Source organism: Rhinolophus sinicus, linkage group LG01 (genome assembly GCF_036562045.2).
Source record: "Rhinolophus sinicus isolate RSC01 linkage group LG01, ASM3656204v1, whole genome shotgun sequence".
NCBI classification, from domain to species: Eukaryota; Metazoa; Chordata; class Mammalia; order Chiroptera; family Rhinolophidae; genus Rhinolophus; species Rhinolophus sinicus.
In genome coordinates this window covers 134916525-134938628 of record NC_133751.1, presented here as the reverse complement: position 1 = coordinate 134938628, position 22104 = coordinate 134916525, and the positions used below count along the sequence as shown (strand labels likewise).

The window sequence follows — 22104 nt, the reverse complement described above, 5'->3', positions numbered from 1 at the left end:
TCATTCACGTGACTGATTTTTGGCCTAGAAAAACATATTGTAGGTCTCTACAGTATAAAGTTTGTCCTCCCTTCGGTCAGTATGGAGACACAATTTTAGACCTGGCTGGGAACGTTTAAAGGGCTTTAAAAATGGAATAGTATGCCAAATGTAAATGGCCTTAAACGTAAATAAAATGAACATATGCTTTGTACATTTTGAGTTGTACTGATACTTGTGGTCAAAGTTCACTGCCTCCATTTCCTCATACTTACCACTCCTATGGAAACTCTCCTCTTAGGGGTCACACATCGCAGCGTTTTTGTCAGCTATATTAGTTTTTACTTAATGCTTATGTTCCTTGACCTTTTTGCAGCAGTTGACACTGGACTCTCCCCAACCAATACCACCTACCACCCACCCCTCATAAATACTTGATCTCCTTTTTAGTCTTCCTTTCTCACATTGTCACTATCCACCTCTACCTCACATCCGCTCCTGCCCAGATTATCACACAGGCTTCCCATTTGGTCTTCCAGATCCTAATCTCTCCTGTCTTTAATCCAGAATGCCAGTGACTAATCTTCCAAATATCCATACTTTAGCCTCAAAATCTCTTCTTATCTACAAAGCCTTACTTACCTCTCCTGTTTCATCTCCTTTACTTTCCTCCTGGCTCTTTCTACTCCAGAAACACTTGCCCTCTTCAGTCTCTAACATACAAAGCTTGACCCGTTTTTAGGGCTGTGTTTACTCTCTGCCGAAACTGCTCTTCTCCAGATCATCTCATGACGGGCTATTTCTTTCATTCAAATCATTTTTTAAATGTTCCTCAGAAAGGTCTAACTTACTCGCCGGATACTCATTTTGAAAGCTCACATTTTATTTTCTTCAGAGCAATTATTACTATTTGGTAGTTGTGTGTTTATTTATTCCTCTCTGTTGCTCCCAAATGGAATGTATGTTCCATGAGTGCAGGAGCCTCTTATTTTACTGCTTTACCTCCAGAACCCAGAACAGTGATTAAAGACTAGTGAAAATTTGTTGATGATGAACACTATCGATTATATCATTTCCATTCCATTCAACCCCATCCCTAACTATTTCTATGGAAGCCCACTTTACAGTCCACATAGGTTGTTGTCACTGTCTATGGAATTTGTTTCCTGTGGTGTCAGGTGCTTGACCTTTTTTCTCCAATGAGATTATAAACTTCGGAAAGGCAGATACTTTTTTAATACTTTTCCAGCCCTTCAGGCCTAGCAGAGTGCTGAGCAGCATTTGGTATGTATTTAAAAAACACTTATTGATTTATTTCCAAACTGTAACATTATATACTGCACCACTGAGCACTTTTACATCAGTAGGGCTGAAACGGAAATAAAAATAGGTCGACCATAAAATACCAGCATAAGGGCCCACGACAGCTTTCTTTCTTAGCTTCCAATTTGAGTAGCAAATTAAAGTGTTCTGGAATGAGGATGTGATGAATAGGACAGTATGCCTTGGGAAAATACCTTGCTTTCTTCTCCAGGAACTCAGAGGCTGTACACTTTGAGTGCTTCTCGTCTTTCTACACTAAGGTGCTCAGGTCTATGGATATTGTTATTCACTCTTGCTACGATCCTAAAGTCATCTTTGTCTTCATAGTTTACTTTGAGCCCTACATATACTCACTGAACCCATCTTGTTCTTAGTGCCATTTATGCCTACATTTCTTTTGAAATTCCACTTGCTATTTTAGAACCTAACAAGCTTAGGTTATGGTCTCCTGTCTCATTTCCTCCCACTCTCCCTCCCCAGTTCTCCTGCCAAATCCACTCAGAATGATTTCCTATTAGGTGAAGTCTAAAATTTTCAGACTAAAATTCAGGTTCTCTATCAATGATTCTACCCTATCATTTCAGTTTGGTTTTCTATTGTTTCTAAAGTGAACCTCCTGTTTTAATTCATCTGATCACCTAATTTTTACCCATTCGTAGCTTGTCCATTTTCTTCTTAGTGCCTTTGTTCAAGTAATTTCCCTTATCTTTTTCCTATCAGCAAATTCAAATTCTGCATTTCCTTTTTTGTCCTTTTAAGAAGTATTCCTTTAATTTACATGGATAATTTCCAACTTAGGATTTGGAATTTACCATTGAATCCTTGGTTATTAATGGTGAATTGTTTATCATTTTTCCATAGTTTCCACCCCAGTCATATGTAATTTTCTTGACAACAGGAACTTCATATTTCTTATAATCATACACACCTCTTGGCACCTCCTAGGATAAATGTGTTTGGTTGGGACATGGCTCCAGAGGTCTGGCCAAAATTGCCATTTCAGAGATGAACCCTGACCGGGTGAGATGGAACTTGTGCAACAGGAATCCTTGAAACCAGTGGGACAAAATGGCCTCTGACAGCAATACCTTCCTACTTAATGTCAAGTTCAATTTCATATATCACTCAGACCATAAGGTAAAACTGCAAAGTCAAAGACCTCTGATGTTGAATAACTCGATGTAACTTGTAAGTATAAGCCAGATGTTGGCAGGTATGTGAGATGAGATCTGAGCTTCAATCCTGGCTTTGTTTCCAATTAGTCTGGGTAATATTGAGCAAGCAATTTACCCTTTCTGGGCGTTAGTTCTTCATCTGTAAAATGAACAGATTAGACGCCAGATGATATTAAGGACTAGATAATTCAATTATAAAATCGCATGATTCTATTTCCAAATCAATGAAATAGCTGCCATAGCCTTTGGAGTTTTTCATATACTTATTCTGTGGGATAAGATTTACTAGTTTATGTGTAGTTAGGAACCCTTGCTTTCACCTTTTGGCATTTACACTTTCCTTTTTCCCAGTTTGTGTTACAGTGGATAGACAGACAGATGGTTTATTAGGCTTGTAACGCTGTTCAATTCACAGTGATTTTAACCTCCGAAGGTCCATGTAGGGCCTGGATTTTGTTTAGAATGGAAGATAGTTTTAACTCAATTTAAGGATAATAATGTTTATTCGCATAATTTAAACCAACTTGTGGATGTAACTCCAAAGGCCTAATCAGTTTCCTTTATTTTGGTATGTTTCTTAACTCACTTCCACATCACAACCTAACTCTTCCAAGTTGTGGTTTTTAAAATTACGTTACCAGACTTCCAGTTACATTTGTATGTTTGACCTTCTCCCCACTCATTTAACTCACAACGTCATTCCAAATACAGAAACCTTTCATTCAGAATCACAGGAATGACACATTCCTCACTTTACAGGTAAGAAAACAAGAGACCTACAAGTTCCTGGTGCTCTTTCTACTATGTAGTTTCTAAATAAAAGCTAAAATGAGGTTAGGTTGCAGGGAAAACCCCCAAATTTTCGAAGTTTAAGCCCCATTAGACACATCCATTCCTTGACAATTAAGTGTCAATTAAAAGTATAGAAGGAATTATGCAAGTCAAAGATGATCAGCACTGCAATCGCTTTGCGTTGTGATTTGTAATTGCTCAGTGTGACTCTCCATCTGAGTGGGACCGCGAACATGTAACTGTCGAGCACCCAAACTGCATCTGAAGTGTGTGGAGTAGAGCAGTCAGAACCGCAAGGACGCGCAAAACATGGGTAAAGGAAAGCCTGTTAGGAGGGTTCCAACAGGGGCCAGCGCGGGGGGAGAGAGTTATGGGGGGGGCAGAATTAGGGCGCATTGGCGCAGCCCGCGCCGAGGGGCGAGCACCGCCGCAGGTGCAGGTGGCGGGGAAGGAGGCGGCTCCGGCAGGCCAGGCAGAGGGAGAGACCAGCAGGAAAAAGCCGAGGAGCGAAGACCTTGCAGAAGGAAAGAGAAGACGCCAGTGCGAGCACAGAACACGCCTAGGGGTTTGGGGAAAGTACAAAACAGCTGAAGGGGCAGACGGGGGGTGGGGGTGGGGGTATGTTGACGAGGGACGGGAAAATGCGTGTGGGGAGGTGGGAAGCGAAGCGAGGCCCTCGGAGTAGGCAGGTGAGGAGGAGGACAGTTGCCCGGAGTCCACTGTGCGAGGATTGGGCGGGCGGGAGCGTAGACTGAATCACGAACCGCGCGCCCGCAGCGTCCGGGCTGCGCGGAGGGCGGAGCCTTGAGTACGTGGGCGGGGCGAGGGCGGGGCCTGCGTCTGATGCGCCTCAAGGCCACGGCAGCCGCGGGTCGGGAGGGGCGGTGGCGGCGGCCGCGGGGGAGGGGCGCGGCGTCAGTGCGTCGCCGGCTGGGCCGCGCTGGTGGCCAGGAGGGAGAGACAAGGAGGAGGAGGAGGAGGAGGTGAGTAGACTCCGGGCTGGGGAGCCTCGCGGGCCGGCTGGGGAGGCGGGGAGCGCGGCCCCTCCCCTCTCCGGCGCCCGCCTAGCGGGGCCGCGCGGCGCGGAGTTCCCAGAGGAACGGCGGCGGCGGCGGCCGTGGCGGCGGCGCTGGGAGCCGGGGCGGGGGATGGGGGGGCGGAGCTGAGGGCCGCGCGGGCGGCGCGCTTCCCGGGCGCAAGCGCTGCGCTCTCCGCGCTGCCGTCGGTCTTGCGCGCCGTGCAGGTCACACACTTCGGTGCTGCACGCTGGCCATTTTCTGATTTCGTTTTCTTGCTTTTTGCACGTCGTGCGTTCCGGCTTTCCCCGGCCCGAGGCGCCGCCGGCGAGGGGCGGATGGGGCGCGTCACCCTCGCGCGGCGAGAAAGGAGGCCGGGTTCCCGGCGTGGACCGCAGTAGGCGGAGGGGCCTCCTCGCCGACCGCGGTCCTGCCAGGCCCAGGTTCCTTGCGACGCGCGCCCTCGGGCCTTCCGGGAGAGACCTTTTGCGCCTGGCCCCATGGTCGCCCTCGTCAGCTCCTCCCTCCCCTGTGTCAGAGACTAAAGACCTCACTCAGCCCAGATTCCCTCCTATGAGGATCCGGCATGTACTTATTCCGACCAGGATCCAGGCAATCTGTTCCGGTGGAAAGGTTCTCTGAATTTAAGTCACGTAAATCCAGCCATGTACCCAACAGCGAGGTTGCAGTACTACATTAATTTAGTCTTTAGTCCCGAGGGCGTTTATTTTTTTTCCCCCTCTGCCAAATACAACTTTTAGAGTCTTCTGAGAACTGTACTGCTTTAGATTGTCTTTGAGATAATTCATGAGTTAGCGCCTTGAAGCAGTGTGACTGGAGGTTCAAAGAGGAGGCTTTACACTTTTTCCTCCACCTGTATCACAGTTTGAAATGGAAAACGTGAGTTGATGATTTTCCACACGAGGTGGGTTTCAGAAGGCTGCCTCCGTGTGCGGTGGCTTGCCGTGGTTGTTTGGTGTTACCCTTGAAGTTGATTTTAAAGCTCAACCTAGTGCTCAGGTAAAGGAGCTGCTGAAAAGAAGTTCGGTATAATTCAATAGAGCCATTTTATTGGATTCTATTAACCTGTTTAACCTTAAGCTAAAGCATGGCAGGAGTATTATGTAGGAACCCTACGTACCAAGTTTAGTATTGAATTTTAATTAGGGCATTCCAGATCTGAAGTGGAATAGATTCTCAGCTCCCATGACTTATTATTTTATATTTTCCTTACGCTTTTATATTTAACGAAACAGTTTTAGTATTGAGGGTTGGAGGAGTACCTTTTGAATCATGCAACTTTCTTTGAAAACTGAATAGGTAAAATCTGAACCATGATAAATGAGATAAGGTAGGAAATACATTTTATTGCATTACCACTTTGCGAAGTTAATATGGCTTCTTTACTCCTGTTTTGAAACCATGTTGACATTTTAATCTTGTGGACCACAGAAATACAGAGTTTTCTATTTGTAAGGGACTTGGACAGTTGAATCCAACCCCATTATTTTACAGAGAAATTAATCAAAGCAAGTTTCTTGAAGAGATTTAACAGAAGCTGAATAGAACTAAGTAGACTTAATTAGCTAGATACTTAAGTAGATAATTCAGACCTCCCCAATGGATAGTCTTGTACCAAAATTTGTTATGATTATGGTAGCTTAAAAAAACCCAAACAATTACTAAATTTTCAATTACTAAGTTTTTCTGTTTTGAGTAATTGCCTTAATTTGTGATTTGGACCCACTATTTATAGTTAAGAAATACTTACATTCTATACATTGAAACAGTACTTTCCAATTTGTTTGAATTTAGTAATTTTTATTTCAAGAATGTTTACTCATATTCTTGATTCTGATAGTCTGTCAGTCCCAGGAGATTGGCATTTCAAGAGTCTTAGAATTGTGGTGTCTATAACCTTTGTATTAATTAGGAACAAATATTGTATACACGTGTAGCAATTGAATTCCAGCATCCCTAGCATCACTTTTATTAGTGGTCCTCATATGCAGTAGTCTGAAGTCCTTACTGGGGTGGGGTGAATTCTTTGCATCTCCCACACTACAGCGTTCAATTTTAAAAACAAAATGTAGGCATTTAATAAATATTTCTTGTGTACACTTTCCCTGGTGGGAGCTTAATAAAAGATGGACCATGTCTTACCTGTGTATGCCTTGTGTCAAATGCAGTGGGCACTCTAAATGCTTGTGGTCCTGGGCTTAATCATAGTTAGGAACATGGCAGAGTGGCCTGGAAATCATGAATCATAATATTGTAAACTTGAAATAATTTTTTCTGTTACTTTGTTGAATCAGATACTCTGGTAGGCTGAGTTCCAATATTGAAAGAAGTAGCAGGTATCAAATATTTTAGAAAAAATGGGGAAGAAATTTAACATTGAGAATTTTGTTCTTTAACATACGTTACAGTGAAATTGGGAAAGGGCACCATTTAAATCTTTTCATAGAACACCTCAGTTAAGCTAAAATACTATGAGTTTTCCACTGGAGCAAAGTTTGATAACCATTAATTGAGGACCCAAATTGTACTGCAGGGCAATTTTAAAGCCTTGGCTTCGCTTTATAAGGATATATTTTTCAGCATATAGGCCTTGTAAGAAACATAACTGTAGGAGTTCAGACTACCTTGGCAAGCTATCCTGAAATGATGTTTTAAACAGTTTTAGACTGTATTTGATGTCGTGCTGCATGTTGGTAATACTGTAAAAAAAAACCCACTGTATTTTCATTTTCTCTGTCTTTTCTCTTTTTTTAAATAGATGAGAATAACGTGTTTTGTTTATTAAAAAGAAAACCTAAGGAGAATTGTCAAACATTTCTTTTGGAAAGTACCACCACTCCACCCTTTGAATAACTTTGGCAGATAATGTTTGGGCAAATGCAGGGCCAATTCCATAGTGATACCTATTTGAACATGTAGAATCATGTAAATAATAGCCTTCGCAGGGACAACATCTTTGGACTGCATGCATTTTTCTTTCTACTCAAACCATATTTCTCCGAAAATAAGACCTAGCCGGACCATTAGCTCTAATGTGTCTTCTGGAGCAAAAATTAATATAAGACCCGGTCTTATTTCACTATAAGACCCGGTCTTATTTCACTATAAGACCAGTTGTTATCTAACATAGTATAAGACTGGGTCTTAATTTTTGCTCCAAAAGACGCATTACAGCTGATGGTCCCACTAGGTCTTATTTTCAGAGAAACAGTACTATTACTGAAAACAACTGTAGGGTAGAGTAGGATGATGCGTAATTTATCAGTAGGTAAATAATTTTACATCTGTTATTGTTGCTCCTTATGTCAGTTCTTGTCTACCTGGTGTAACCACAGCTGTTGTTATCACACTAAGTTCTTAAATTGATTTTTAAGACCAAAAATACATTAAGACCCCCATACCTTTCAGGAGGTGAGATATGGAATTATTCTGGTGCCCTGAGCATCCATGGCTCACAGAGGTATGGTGTCTCACTATACCCTTGACGTGTACTCAGTCTGGCTACAGTATAAAATTAGGAGATTCTCATTTTTAAAAGCACTTTACTCATGAGGAGTTTTGAACTATATGGCATGAGCATCTTAATGAAGTATGTGAAACATCTGCAAAATATCAACATACGAGTAGGTTTAGATGGAATTAGGATATAGAATCAGACAATTAGTAAGAAATAGTAAGAATATGTAGTCCTTTTCCCCCCACACTTGTGAAGATCATACGTAAACGATTCCACAGCCTTTCTTCAGTAACTGTTTTGTAGTCCCTAGAGTTGATATGTTTCCTGTATGGTTCCTTTTTGTATTCCAGATCCCTTGTGGACCTGGAGCCTTCTCTTATGCCTGCTTAAGAACTCTAACAGCTTGGCCATCTCCCTCTCCTTGCCATCCCTGTTTTCCTTAGGGAGGTGGGACCTGTTCTTTTCCACAGTGGATGTTGGGGTCCTGCTTCATCCATAGCAGAACTTATAGAGCCAATATACTGAGATACTGCCTTCTGGACTTGCGCTCACTGGTTTGAGCCCTTAGATGCTGAGCACAGGCCAGCTGAAAGCTGGGTTCTTTGGCTATTATAATTTGGGAATTTGGGCCCCCCTTGAGGGTCAACTTTTTATTTACATCAGGTGCTTGAGGATACCCTGGATTTATCCAGTCATAAATTTGATCTCTTTCCTGACTGCCTTGCTGTTGGGTTCTCTGCCTCCTTGACTCACTAAAGTTGAGTCACTTAATGGGTGATTTTTATTCAATTTCAGTGGTAGCTAATTTCAAGTGTTTTTCTACCCATGTCTTTGTTTTGAGCTTTCATTTGACTGAGTATCTGTTATACTTTCTGTTGTACCAAGTTTGTTCATTATCTATCTTTCCTCCTAGACTGTGTACCCTGAGTGTTGGGACTAAATCTGTGCTGTTTGTGTCAGTGTCCTCTGCACTCAGTACAATGCCTATCACATAGCAGGTGATAAATAAATATTGAATAGATATAAATTCATCCCAACAGTAAGTCTATTATCAGTATGGGAAGCCAGTGTTCACATAGAAATTTAGAATTCATGTAAGAAGTGTATACATTTCATTGCCATCATTAGGAGTAGAGAGTCTGTGTATTTTAAATTTTAATCATATCCATATAAAGAAATACCTTATAGTCATCTGGCAGGGAATCAATTTAAGGAGAAAAGGTATATAATTTTCACCATGTATTGTTAGGTGTTGCACATTTCAATTTTTGTTGAGTTTGATTAATATATATTTTATGTTTCTTACACATAGAAGTTTTATGACACTATAAAGAAGTAAGTTTAATGGCCCTATTTTTGTTCATTAGTAATTATACAATAAAGAGTAAATTTTCATTAAAAGGTTCTTAAATGCCTGCTCATAAAAAAGAGAGACCTCTTTGATTTTGTTCTCCCTACAATCCCAGTTACTGTATTGAGGCAAGTCATCAAACTCTTTAGTAGTTTAAACCTTTAATTTGGTTACAGAACTGTAGTTATGTATCGAATACCCAAATTACCATGTCTTTAACAAGTAATGCAAACACTATATTAAAAAGGTAATGACCATAACTTTTCTTGGAGAATATCTTGTGCTAATTTTTTAAAGAGGACTTTTGAACTAAATTTCCTGTGAAGGCCAAAATGTCTCATACCTTTAATGTATGTATATGTGTAGAGGAGGGGGTGGTAATTTTTGTAGTGGTATTTTTAAGTGGACAGTTTACTAATTATGTTGAGATAAACACTTTACAACTCTAAAAGGAAAACTTCAATTATCTGAATGAAATGAGGTACATGAAATTAATTCAGATAAGTGGGGGAATCCTTAGTGTAAATGATGCATGTCAAGGGATGTGACCTCAATCTTGAATTTTTCTTTTCTCTATATCTGTCAGCTGCTTTTACATTACTAGATTGCGATTCTTTTGGTCCTGCCAGGAATCACTGATGGGAGGAAGTAAAGTTTGTTCAGTAGTTTTTTGTTTTGTTTTTTCCCTTTGCCACAGAGGGAATCCAGAATGTGGTATTCTGTGACAAGTATAATAGCTCATCTCTCGCTTGTACTGCCTGCCCTTTTAGGTGGTACACCACAGCCTTCCATTTTGTCACCTTGCTGTCAAATGTCAAATGTGTGTGAGGACTCCTTGAGAATACAGTTTGTTTGAAATTAAAGACACACTCCTCTGTCCAATCTCAAGATGTTTATGCTTCCTAAAGTTGATTTACAGTAAGGTATAAGGGTGAATAGAACTATATAAACTTTGATTCCTTCCCTGAGCTCCTTAGGGTTTAATATTAAGCAGTGTCTTGCAAAGTAGGCCCTTAAAGTAGAAACACATATTGGGACATAACCCCTGACATTTACAGATCCTAACTTGAAATGAAAATTTTACTGATTAATTCGAGTTTAGGAAAAAGTTTTAGGAAAATGATTGCTGCTGCCATTTACTAAGGTTTGCAGCATCCCTAGGCTTCTGGCATCTGAAAGCTACTGTGTAATCTGTATATAGCCTGTGTAGCTGTGATGACAGATTCCTCTAGGATTTTGTTGTTGTTGTTGTTTTGCTTTTAAAGAGAGGTATGCTTATCACAGCCCCAGCTGTGTGTGCTGACACCTCTGTAAGTGAATTGTACTTCTTTCCTCAACATTACCTGTGGATGCTGTACCTAAAGTACCTGAGAACATGGGTCATTTTCAGCATGTACGAACTTCCTTTTCACCTGTTTGAAATACAAGATGATTCATTCATATCTTGAATGCCTTTGGTGGAATGGGTATGTTATCAGCAAGCTTTGCATCCAGATCTCCTGAGTAATTCCTAGGTCATTGTCTCAGACCTTAAAATACACGCAGGCTGTGTGATTGAATAGTTTAGACTTCAGGGTCAGTCCAAACTGATTTCGATGCTGTGCTGTTTATGAGTGGCTTGTCTTTGGGGTAAGTTAGTATTTTTCTGGGTTTTAGTTTCCTCATCTAATATTAGGATGTCACCTGGGTGTACTGAATGTTTTTTAAAAGAGTGATCTTAGCTGCATTGATTTGTTGTCATATGCAGATAAGTGTTTAATAATGTGAATTAATGAACTATTTACCTAGGTCATTGACTATTTTATAAAAGAAAGTAGGTTTTGTTCCGTTTGATAGCAGAGATAGTCAAAGTAGTAAAAATCTTTCCAAGTAGGGTTCTTGTTCAGATGATATTAAAATTATGTAAGACTCTTGTAACCATGTCTATTTATATACAAAGGATATGCTGATGTGTAGTATACAGAGGCAGAATATGGAGTATACTCATTGGAGTACAGCAGACTTGCATTTGTATATAGATGATCCAACAGTTGGGTCACATTGGGTAGGGTACATTACTTTTTGATTCAAAATTTTCATCTGAAAAATGGGTAATAAAAGTATAAAGAATTACAAAGGTTAAAAAAGGATAATTAAAAAGGTTGTTACAAAGATTGAAGAGATGAGATATGCAAAATACTTAGTAATAACTGAATCCATAAATACCAATGGTTGTTGCCGTGACTTTGGACAACTGACTTCCCCTCTCTACCTCAGGTTTCCTTATCTGTTACATGAATATATCAAATAACTAATAGAGTTATGATTATTAAATGAGATAATACATGCAAGTGCTCATTAAATGTTAATTGCTATTGTTATTTGTATTATTCAGTTCAGAGCACATTGGACCAGTTTTGAGTTAAAAAGTAAAGAATTTGTGCAGATATGTAATATATTTCTTATGTGGGGGATATTTAACATGGATTTGGGGATGGCAACCTTATTCATAGCTTTCAGTGTTTCCTTAAGACAATAGTTCTCAAATGGTGTACAAACCTGTGCGGGTCACTGAGACCCTTTCAGGGGGTCCACGAGGCTAAAACTATTTTCATAGTAACACTTTTGCTTTTTCCACTGCTTTGACATTTGTCCGGATGATAGGAAGACATTGGCAGGTAAAACTGGGCATTTTAGTAGATATTAAATGTCCATGGCACCAAACTGGACTAGTATTCATCATATTCTTCGCTGCCATGCATTCATAGTTTAAAAAACAAATTTTACTTAATGTCCTTGATGAAACAGTAAAAATTAATTTTATTAGATCTTCATCCTTGAGTACACTTTGTTTTAATACTCTGTGTGATGAGATAGGAAATAATGTACTTCTGATGGATATCCAGAGCCAACTTGGTTAGCTCAAGGAAAACTCAGGTGATTTTTTGAGTTGCTAGCTGTACTAGCCATATTTTGCATGAAACGTCATTTTTACTTGAAAGAATGACTACCAGACAACTGTGATTATTTTGCCTTAGATATTTGGCACTCATTTTCTGGTAATGAACAAAGTGAGCCTGTCACTTCAGATAAAACAACACAGTATTTGTTGCCAATGATAAAATTTGAGCTTTCAAGTGAAAATTAAAATTTTGGTTAGCTTGTATCACCTGCTGTGCTCTTGTTAGCTCCCAATACATAAAGATGTTTCTGATGGGATGGATAGTGATATTAATGAATGTGAGGTTTTGCTGTGGTATTAATGAATTATGTTAAGGTTTGGAATATCTTCATAACTCAGTGAACCAATATTTTCAAAGTGACCAGTGTTACTAAATTATGGGTAAAAGACCCTTATAAAAAGCAAGTAACAGCATACAAAATGTTTATGTGATATTAGATTCCATATTATAGCTAACTCTTGAACTCCTACCTGTCAAGCTTTGGTGTAGTATCAAAAAAGAACATCCACAGTTATCTAAGGCTATTAATGTTAACATGTACTTCCTTTTTTCTCACTACATAAGTGTTTGGGGCTACTTTTTTTCACGCAGTTGAATCAGAACAGTGTTTCACAACAAATTGAATGTGGAAGCAGATAAGAAAATCCAGCTGTCTTCTATTAAGCTAGATATGACAGAAATTTGCAAAATTTGTAAAACAATACCATTTTTGTCACTAAGCTTTTTTTTGTTTAGGAAACTTTTCATAAAATGTTATTTGTCATGTTAAATGTTATTCAAATTGTTAACTGAATTTAAATTTTTTAATTTAATTTTTAATATGGTAAATATTGATAATTATACCTCACATTAACAAAAGCTCTTAGGAGTCCTCAATTTTTGAGAACTCAAAGGAGTCCTGATACTAAAATGTTTAAGAAGTGTTTCTTTAAGGGAAGAAGGTTAGATTCATCAAATACGTGAAGTTCTAAAGTTTTAATCTGTTGAGTATTCCTTTGGAATATGAACTACATGCCTCTAGTTTGTTTTCCTGGTTTTAAGGACATGTCACTGGACTTTCATGTCATTACTCAAATGGGCAGAGGGTTCCTGTATGTGTTTTAAAGAAGATTTTTATTTCTATTTAAGATTGTTGTTACCTATATAGTTGATACCCAGGATTGAGATATGGTTAATGGTCTTCCAATCAGCGTATTCATTCTTGATAGCATTTTTTTGGTTTTGAGCTGTTCGTGCAATTTTCAGAAGTGTTTACTATGGCAAGCTACTTCAAGATTGTAGTGAAATTTTCTTCGCTTAAAACAAAACAAAACAAAACACAACAAAAACAAACAAAAATACTATTTTTTTGAAGCCTTTACACTAGGTTTACTCTGTCAACTGTAAAGTCTTCCTGATATTTCATAGCTACTTTTTAGACAGTTCACAACTTACGAATGTGAATTAGTTATCTGCAACAATAGAATATGAATCACATATGTGTTCTAGAATGCCAGTAATATGATGGGCATAGTCTCATTAATAGTTCCTAGTCTCATTGAACTATTAATATAGTCCTGTGGGGAATTATATTCTGACTTCTAGAAATCTAGCTAAATACATTTGTCCATTGCAGTCGAACAGTGGTAAGAAACTCTCCTTTCCCCCTTACAGAAGAAAACAGGCATGCTATAAAGCTTTAAGAGAAGCAAGAGATACCTCATTCTGAAGCCGTGCTCAAGAGACACAGGTATCTTAGGCATCCCACGTGGGTAGAGGGTGGTGGGTAACACTCTCAGATGAAGTAGGTATAGAAACCTTTGCTAACTAGCCGTGGTGGAGGGAAAAAGAAGGTGTGCTGCTTGGAGGTGATGTATTGCCTTTTGAGGCAGTTGTTAATAAGTGAGAGATGTCTTAATATGGGTAGTCCTAGGTTGGGAAATCTGTCTATATAGAGTTTGTTTTGTTGTGCTCTTACATTTGGTTATTGTGTGAACTGAGCTCAAGAAACAGAATGGTAAGCCAACTGGGAAGGTTGACTTCATAGGTTTGTAGGTCAGAGGTTTAAATGTAAAAGGAAATCGATCAACTGAAGGGCCAGTCATGATCAGGAAGAGTAGTGGAGGCCAGGAGAGTGTAGGAATATGTAAGCTGTTCACAAGGGTCCCACACAAATTCACATTGCAGGGTGGTTGTTAGAGCAGGTGATTAGATGGCACAGTGCAGCCCAAGAATGCTGTGATTCAGCCTACTGTCCTAGGGTCTCTGGTAGGAAATACAGACTTTTAAGACTATTATGGAAAATGTTGATAGAAAGCGGAAATCCAGAACCAGTAGAACTTGGGGACAGAGAAAAAGCCAACGTTGGAGAATTAGAATTTGACCTGAAACCGAGCTCTTTGCCTTCATTCTGCACAAGGGCAATATTGACCCCTTGGATTGAGAGGCAAGGCTGAGCCAAAGTAGAAAGTAAAGTGATTATAGCAGTGGAGTGACAGGCCTACCCAAGAAATACAGTCATGCTTAATGATGGGGGTACATTCTGAGAAATGAGCTGCTAGGCTATTTCGTTGTTGTGCGAGCATCAAAGTGCACTTGTACAAACCAAGATGGTGTATACCTGCTACACACCTAGGCTGTGTGGTATAGCCTATTGCTCCTAGGCTATAAGCCTGTACAGCATATTACTGTACTGAATACTGTACACAATGGTAAGTATTTGTGTCTAAACATAAAAAATAACACAGTAAACATATTGTATAAAAGGTAAAAATGGGTACACCTGTATAGGGCACTTCCCATGAATGGATCTTGCAGGAACAGAAGTTGTTCTGGGTGAGTCAGTGAGTGGTGAGTGAATGTGAAGGCCTAGGACATTACACTACTGTAATCTAGAAACATGGTACACTTAGTTTACACTCAGCTTATTAAAATATTTTTCTTCAATAATTAATTTTAGCTTACTGTAACTTTAATTTATAAACTTAAAAAATTTCAACTTTTTACACTTGTAATAATAGCTTAAAACAAACACATTGTAAAGCTTTACAAAAATGTTTATGTCCTTATTCTGTAAGCTTTTTTCTATTTTTAATTTTTTTTTTTCCTTTTGAAACATTTTTTCTTAAAAACTAAGAGATAAACACACGCATGAGCCATGGCCGACACAGAGTCAGGAGCACTGGTCTCACTGTCTTCACCTTCACATCTTGTCCCACTGGAAGGTCTTCAGGGGCAATGACAGGTGTGGAGCTGTCATCTCGTAAGATAACTAGGCCTTCTGGAAGACCTGAAGGGCCTGCCTGCAGCTCTTCTTGAGAAGGTGCCCCTCTTTTCAGAAATACATCCATGGTAGTTTGCTTGGTTGATTTCTGTTTTTCATCATAGATTTGCTTATGAGCAGATAATGCACCATGTTCATTCCTCTCTATCAAGTGAAAACTTCAGTATTGGGGACCATGTTTTCAGATGTAAGGAGCTGCTTGCGGTCTGGAAAAGCTTCTGCCAAACTCTTCGCTGTGAATTTTCTTGGGGTTTCTTCTTAAGGGACCACTCTTGTAGGTGCAGGTGCGGTCTGGCATTATGCGGTGCATGACTGTTAAATGAGTGGATGGAAGTATGGCAGGGGAACAACTGGATCGTGACAATCAGGTTCTTTACACAAGAGGCACTAGGTATCATATTACCTCCTCACTAAATATCCTCTATGCCAGGGGTCAGCAAACTTACTTAAAGCACCAGATAGTAAGTATTTTGGCCTTTATGGGTCAGCTGGTCTCTGCTGCACCTACTTAATTCTGCCATTGTAGCGTGAAAGCAGCCACAGAAAAATACATAAATGAATGAGTAGCTACATTCCAATTAAACCTTATTTATGGAGATTGAAATTTGAATTCATACAATTTTCACATGTCACAAATTATTAGTCATTTAAAAAAAAGCTTTTCAACCGTTAAAAATATAAAACTCATTCTTAGGTCATGGCTGTACGAGAAAGAATAGCAGTGGGCTGCATTTCGGCTCTCGGGATCAAGTTTGCTGACCTGTTTTACGCAAAGAAATGACTATCAGTTATGATGCAGAAAGCTTAGCATTACTGAAATAGATGTTCTCAAGACAATGCTGTTGGTGACACTGTCTTGTTTTATAGGTGACACTGATGATAAAAACCCCTTCAAGAAGGTAGATGTGACATCTGCAGCAGGTTCAAATCTCTCAGCTATAAGACAAACTGGATCCTTCGTAAAGATTTTCGTCTATTATGCACAGAGAGCCAAAACCCGTTACTGAAATTGTCTGGGTGAGCTGCCTGCTGGGTCCAGTGATGCACTAGTACTCAAAGAAGTTGAAAAAGAAGGCGCGCATATCTTTGGATGACTGACAGTGTGACACTAATATGGCATCAAGCCCCATTGTGATTCCAAGGACTTTGTGACTAAATAAAAATTATTTGTGTGTGTGTGTGTGTGTGTGTGTGTGTGGGTGTGTGATGGAGATGATTGAGTAAATTTGATCTTGGGGAACGTGGAATGTATTATCATTTCATAATGACATATGGTAATTGCTTTGGTACCTGATCTTTTAAGTTCCTGACTATGGAACTTATGTAGTTATCACTTTTTATTATTGGGTTCTGTTACTCTAAGGGTAATATGTAAAGAAAAACATCTGCTTTACCTAAAAAAGGTTAATTTAAGGACTGTGATGTTTTTTCTTTTTTTAAATTTTTATTAAATTTATTTGGGGAGGACTGATTTTCACATGGAAATTTTTAGTTAGGAGATTCTTGAAATTTTGCTCTCCCCCACATTATTTAAAATGTTTCTATTTACAAAAAAACCTACTGTACCCAGAATTTTGTAGGGAAACATGATTTTGTGTAGGCTCTTGAACTCAGTAGTAAGTACAAAAATCATGCTGTACAGTATTAATGTACATAGAACAGTTAATAAATTAATAACTACTAATGAAGTTAATATCTTCAGACCTGTTAACTAAATTTACTTAAAATGATTTAACGAGCAGGTGTGAAATGGAAATAACTTACGTGTTTTCTTAAACTATTAGAATCACAAGAAAAGTGGAACATGAAAGTCTTTTCTGAACCAAATCAGTATTTTATTTGGTTAGAGTCCCTGCTTTTGGTATGCATCTATTTATGTCAGTTATAGAGGATTTGAAAGCAGGGCTGGGAAATTAGGTGGGTAGATTCTCTCTGAGTTGAATCTCATTTCTTTCCTCTGAATCTTGAACTTTTTTTTTTTTTCATCTTAGCTTTCAACAAAAACTCTCACAGCCCAGCATACAAAACATAGGTTACATTTCATATAGTTCATGAAGCTCATGTACAAACAGAAAAAGGTTCCCTCGACAAGTCAGATGAGAGATCAGGACTATACAATAGCTTTATGTGGAATTGATTTCATTTCATAGTTTTTAAGCTGTTTTTCATTGAAGCAATGCCTGTAACTGAAAGACAGGTGTGGTGTAGCACTTGAATAGCTTAAACTTTGGAGTCTGGAATGAAAGGGGGATGTTCTTAGACGATTAGATCCTAAAACTCAGGGATTTTGAAATGAAATATTTTGTGACTCATTTATGGTGCCATAATTGAACTGCCCTGCGGATTTTATTTGTGATTATTGTGATTAACATTTGTAAAACTGCCATTTTCATATGTAAGATATTTAAGGAAGGACTATGATTGTGTGTGTGTGTGTGTGTGTGTGTGTGTGTGTGTAAATAAAGCAGCAAACACCACTTTTATAGATAGGATACGTTTAATAAATACATGGATTTTACAATGATAACCATTTAAATCAGGAATTCCATTGTGGTCTTCTGGGGAGAGAACATTAGAGTACTTTGTAGCTTGCCATTATTATTTTTATCTCTACAGTAAACCTTTTTCAAAAGAAAATGTACAGAAGAATGCATAAATGTAGCTTGAAAGATTGTAGGTATTCTTATTTCACCTGTTATTAAAATTGAGAAGACATAAATGAGTATGAAAAACTAGTTTATTGCAGAAAGGAACTGCTATTTGTGGCCATTTGAAAGTATAGTTGCAGAAAAGCATCTGTATTAATCTTTTAATGGTTTTTGAGCCAATTAATTGATTTGTATATAATCAGGAGAACAAGAAAATACTGGTGTTTAAAACTAGTTTTGTATCAGTCGTCAAAAGAAAATTTAGTTCTCTGCCCCCTATCCCTCCCATGTGGTTGGTTCTTACGAATGGATTTCTGAGATGACATTGGGATTTAGAATTTTGAGAACTCATCAATTACATCTTTTTGTCCACTGACTTATATAGAACTTGTTTAGTGATATTTATAGGAGATGAGAAAGGTAGTGATCCTGACTTTCATGGACTTCAAAAAAGACTTGGAAGAAAGATTAAGGTAAGGATATAGTACGCATACATTACTGTATTATTTTAGTAGAGCAGTGATTGTTTAGGTAGTTCCTTCCCCCACTGCCTTTCCCCCCTAACTTTATAATTGCTGGTTAAAGCTGCTTTTTCTTAAGGCGAGTGGGAGATGATTTTGTGAATGGGGAAAGTGAGGCTATTGTAGACATTGGGAAATTACTGGAATGTAAAGGACAGAATAAGATTGTAAATGTGACAGGTAATAAGATCATAAATGTACACTTTTTGGGTTGATAAAGGTGCTAGAGTAAGGCTATCAGTGGAATAGTTTGGTTTATTATTACTATGTACTATTTATTGAAAGCTGCCTGTATACTAGACATTGAGTAAGACACTTGGCAGAAGTTATTTCTAATACTTTCCACAACCTTGAAAGCAGGTGCAGCTATCCCAATTTCCTGATGATGAAACTAGAAGTTAAGTGATAGAGCCAAGGTCTTAGAGTAAGAAGAAACAGCCTCAGAAATATAGAGAAAAAAACTAAAGGTTGCTAGATGGGAGGTGGGTGGGGACGAGGGGGAAGCTGAGGGGATTAGAAAGCACAACTTGGTAATCACAAAATTGCTGCGGGGATATGAAAGATGGTTTGGGAATATAATCACTAAAGATTTTGTAGGGTATCTGATGGACACTTGTCTCATTAGGGAGACCACTTCATAGACAGTGTAGGTGTCTGATAAGTGCAGTGTACACCTGAAGCTGAATAATAATGAATGTCAATTACAATTTAATATATATATATATATGGACACAGAATGTGGAGTACAGCATAGGGAATAGACTCAATGGAGCTGTAACAGCTATATATGATGTCAGGGGTAGTAGATTGGGGGAGGGGGGTTATCACTGAGGAGTGTAAATGTCTATTACATTGTTTTGTGCACCTGAAACTAATAAAAAAAAAAAGTGAAGATAATATTACAGTTTCTGGCTCATTTTGTGCAGCGACCTTTCCTTTCCAGTGATTGTCTGATAAATAAAAAAAAAGTAATTTGAAAGGCCAGTATACATTATAGGAAGATTTTAAGATGAACGGTTTTCAACACAAATGACTTCATGTTGGTGTTATAGAAAGATGTTGGGGCTTCCTTGGAGAAAGCAGTGAGATGATACATTTGCATATATTGTATCTAGACTACAACTCTTCCAACTGTTTTATGTGTTACTTTTCATATAATTAGTATAGTGTTGTATAGCTGTATTTTCAGATGTAAGTGATGCCATGATACAAAATCCACATATGAAGGGTGGGTGACAATGAGCTGCCACAGCGACTTACATACATATAGTACCTCAGCTGAATTGGATCAACTCCAGTAGCATATGTAGAAAAAGTCCTTGAAGGCGACCTGATACAGTCAAAGGTGACTACCAAACGGTTTGCTGCAGGAATGATAACTGGGTAGCAGTGTCATGAAGACCATTACAATGAGAACTGGAAATGTTTACGGGCTTTTGCAAGGAGACTCACACAGCCCTGAACAAACATCTTGGAAAGGACAGCTTCAGTCATTTGGTTAGGAACTGTATCTTAGCGTTTTTAACTGTAAACGATAACTACAACAATAGGGCTTTGGAGTCACATCATCTAATTATATTTTTTAAGGTATAGAGGGAAATGATAAGGTATCTTTGGCTTTGTCATTCAGTTGGTCTTGTGGAGGTTTGAAGTAAAAAAAGTACAGCCGAGTGGCAGCAGGTAAAGTGGCCTAAATGTGAGTACTTTGGCATCTTGGTGAGGGGTGTTGTAATGACAGGAAAAAAAAATACTGAAATTGGACTCAAAATATTAGAATGGAAAATATTTTTTTTTAATTGCTTAAAAATACAGAAAAAGTTTAGCATGCAGGTCATGGGCAAACAAGGCAGTAGGACAAAGGGTAAGAAGTAAGGAGAGTTACTCAAGAGTGAAGTGGTGGGCTGGCCTGGTGGCTCAGGTGGTTAGAGCGCCATGATCCTAACTCCGAAGGCTGCCTGTTTGAAACATTCCCACATGGGCCAGTGGGCTCTCAACCACAAGGTTGCCAGTTCGAGTCCTCTAGTCCCGCAAGGGATGGTGGGCAGTGCCCCCTGCAACTAAGATTGAACACTGCATCTTGAGATGAGCTGCCACTGAGCTGCTGCTGAGCTCCCAAATAGCTCAGTTGGTTGGAGCATGCCCTCTCAACCACAAGGTTGCCGTTCGACTCCTGCAAGGGATGGTGGGCTCTGCCCCCTGCAACTAGCAACGGCAACTGGACCTGGAGCTGACCTGCACCCTCCACAACTAAGACTGAAAGGACAACAACTTGTCTTGGAAAAAAAGGCCTGGAAGTGCACACTGTTCCCCAATAAAGTCCTGTTCCCCTTCCCCAATAATATCTTAAAAAAAAAAAAAAAAAAAGCGAAGTGGTTATATGATACTCCTAGGTAGAGTTTTTACTTAATAAAAGAGAAAACTTAGGAAGAGATCAGGAAAAGTGATTTAGAAAAAGGTGTTACTGAAATAGGGTACTACACTCCTCAAAGATTGCTAGGAGGCCGAGAAAATATTCGATGGGGGAGGGGAGAGTTATCTTTAACATGAAGTTGTATTCATATTTTATGGTTGTCAGAACCATAATGGTCCTCATGAACTCCCAAGAAAAAGACAAGCTGATTACTCTCAGTCATCCTGGGAACCCCTATGTTGTGATAGACTGAATTTATCCTGACGTCCTTGGAGCAGTGGCTAACCACCTTAGACTTGGATTTGTGTTTTAGATTTAGTTTTTAAGTTTATTATGGTTATTACCAATATCTATTCAGCTTTTGGCAAGAGATTACAAACTTTACATTAGCTGGGTATCCCTGACATCATCTAGGAGTAAGATATCAGAGGTGATTTAAATCAGTTTTATTGGTTGTAATTTATATATAAAAATCAAATTTTAAATGTACAGTTGATGAATTTTGACGTGTAGATCCATATACCTGCCCTCTATTCAAGAAATAGAATATTTTAACACCCCCAAAAGTTCCCTTATGCCTCTTCAATCAGTCCTTCCCTCTCCTCTCCGTAGACAGCCACTGTTCCGATTTCTATTTCTGTAGGTTAGTAAGCTGCTTCCTGAACTTTTTATACATGGAATCATAGAGTATGTACTTTTTTTTTTTTTTTTTTTTACTGGCTTCTTTACCTTAGTGTAATGGTTTTGAGATGTGTATCCATGTTGTGTGTATTAATAGTTCATTCTGTTTTGTTGCTGAGTACTGTTTTATTTTACCACAATTTGTGTATCCATTTTTCTGTTAATGGACTTTTGATTTTTTTTCTGCTTTTTGGCAATAGTGAATAAAGCTGCTATAAACAGAATTTTTGTATAAGTCTTTGTGGACATATATTTTAATTTCTCTAGGTTAAATACCTAGGAATGGACTTTTTCTGTCATAGAATTGGTGTATGTTTTAACTTAGAAGTTTATGTGTAACTTTATAACGTCTCCAAAGTGGTTACACCATCTCCACCATCCTTTTTTAGTTCAAGTCTGTAAATCTCTACCATTTGTCTAGGTATAAGTTTTGGTTTGTACTAAATGACATTGCTATAGGCATAGAGCTTTTATGAATATTCTTAATGTAATAACTGGAATCTGGTAATTTAAAAAAAAAATCGTA

The 22104-nt window shown here is 38.7% G+C and overlaps 1 protein-coding gene and 1 long non-coding RNA gene across 9 annotated transcripts in view; both read left to right on the top strand.

Moving 5' to 3' along the window:
* The first annotated feature begins 3910 nt into the window (after nt 1–3910).
* On the top strand, nt 3911–17769 carry LOC109449548 (uncharacterized). The gene is made up of 3 exons (XR_012494880.1): nt 3911–3958; nt 4261–4918; nt 16186–17769. It is a non-coding gene; the product is annotated as an uncharacterized LOC109449548 (long non-coding RNA).
* Nucleotides 4130–22104, top strand: part of GTDC1 (glycosyltransferase like domain containing 1) — a 361227-nt gene continuing 343252 nt past the window's right edge. For 2 of the 8 annotated variants that reach the window (XM_074335867.1, XM_074335834.1), the window contains exon 1: nt 4160–4252. The gene's annotated coding sequence lies outside the window, so the exon portion shown is untranslated. Of the gene's footprint in view, nt 4253–22104 lie in introns of all 8 variants that reach the window. The other 6 variants (XM_074335850.1, XM_074335875.1, XM_074335844.1 and 3 more) reach the window with 6 other exon arrangements.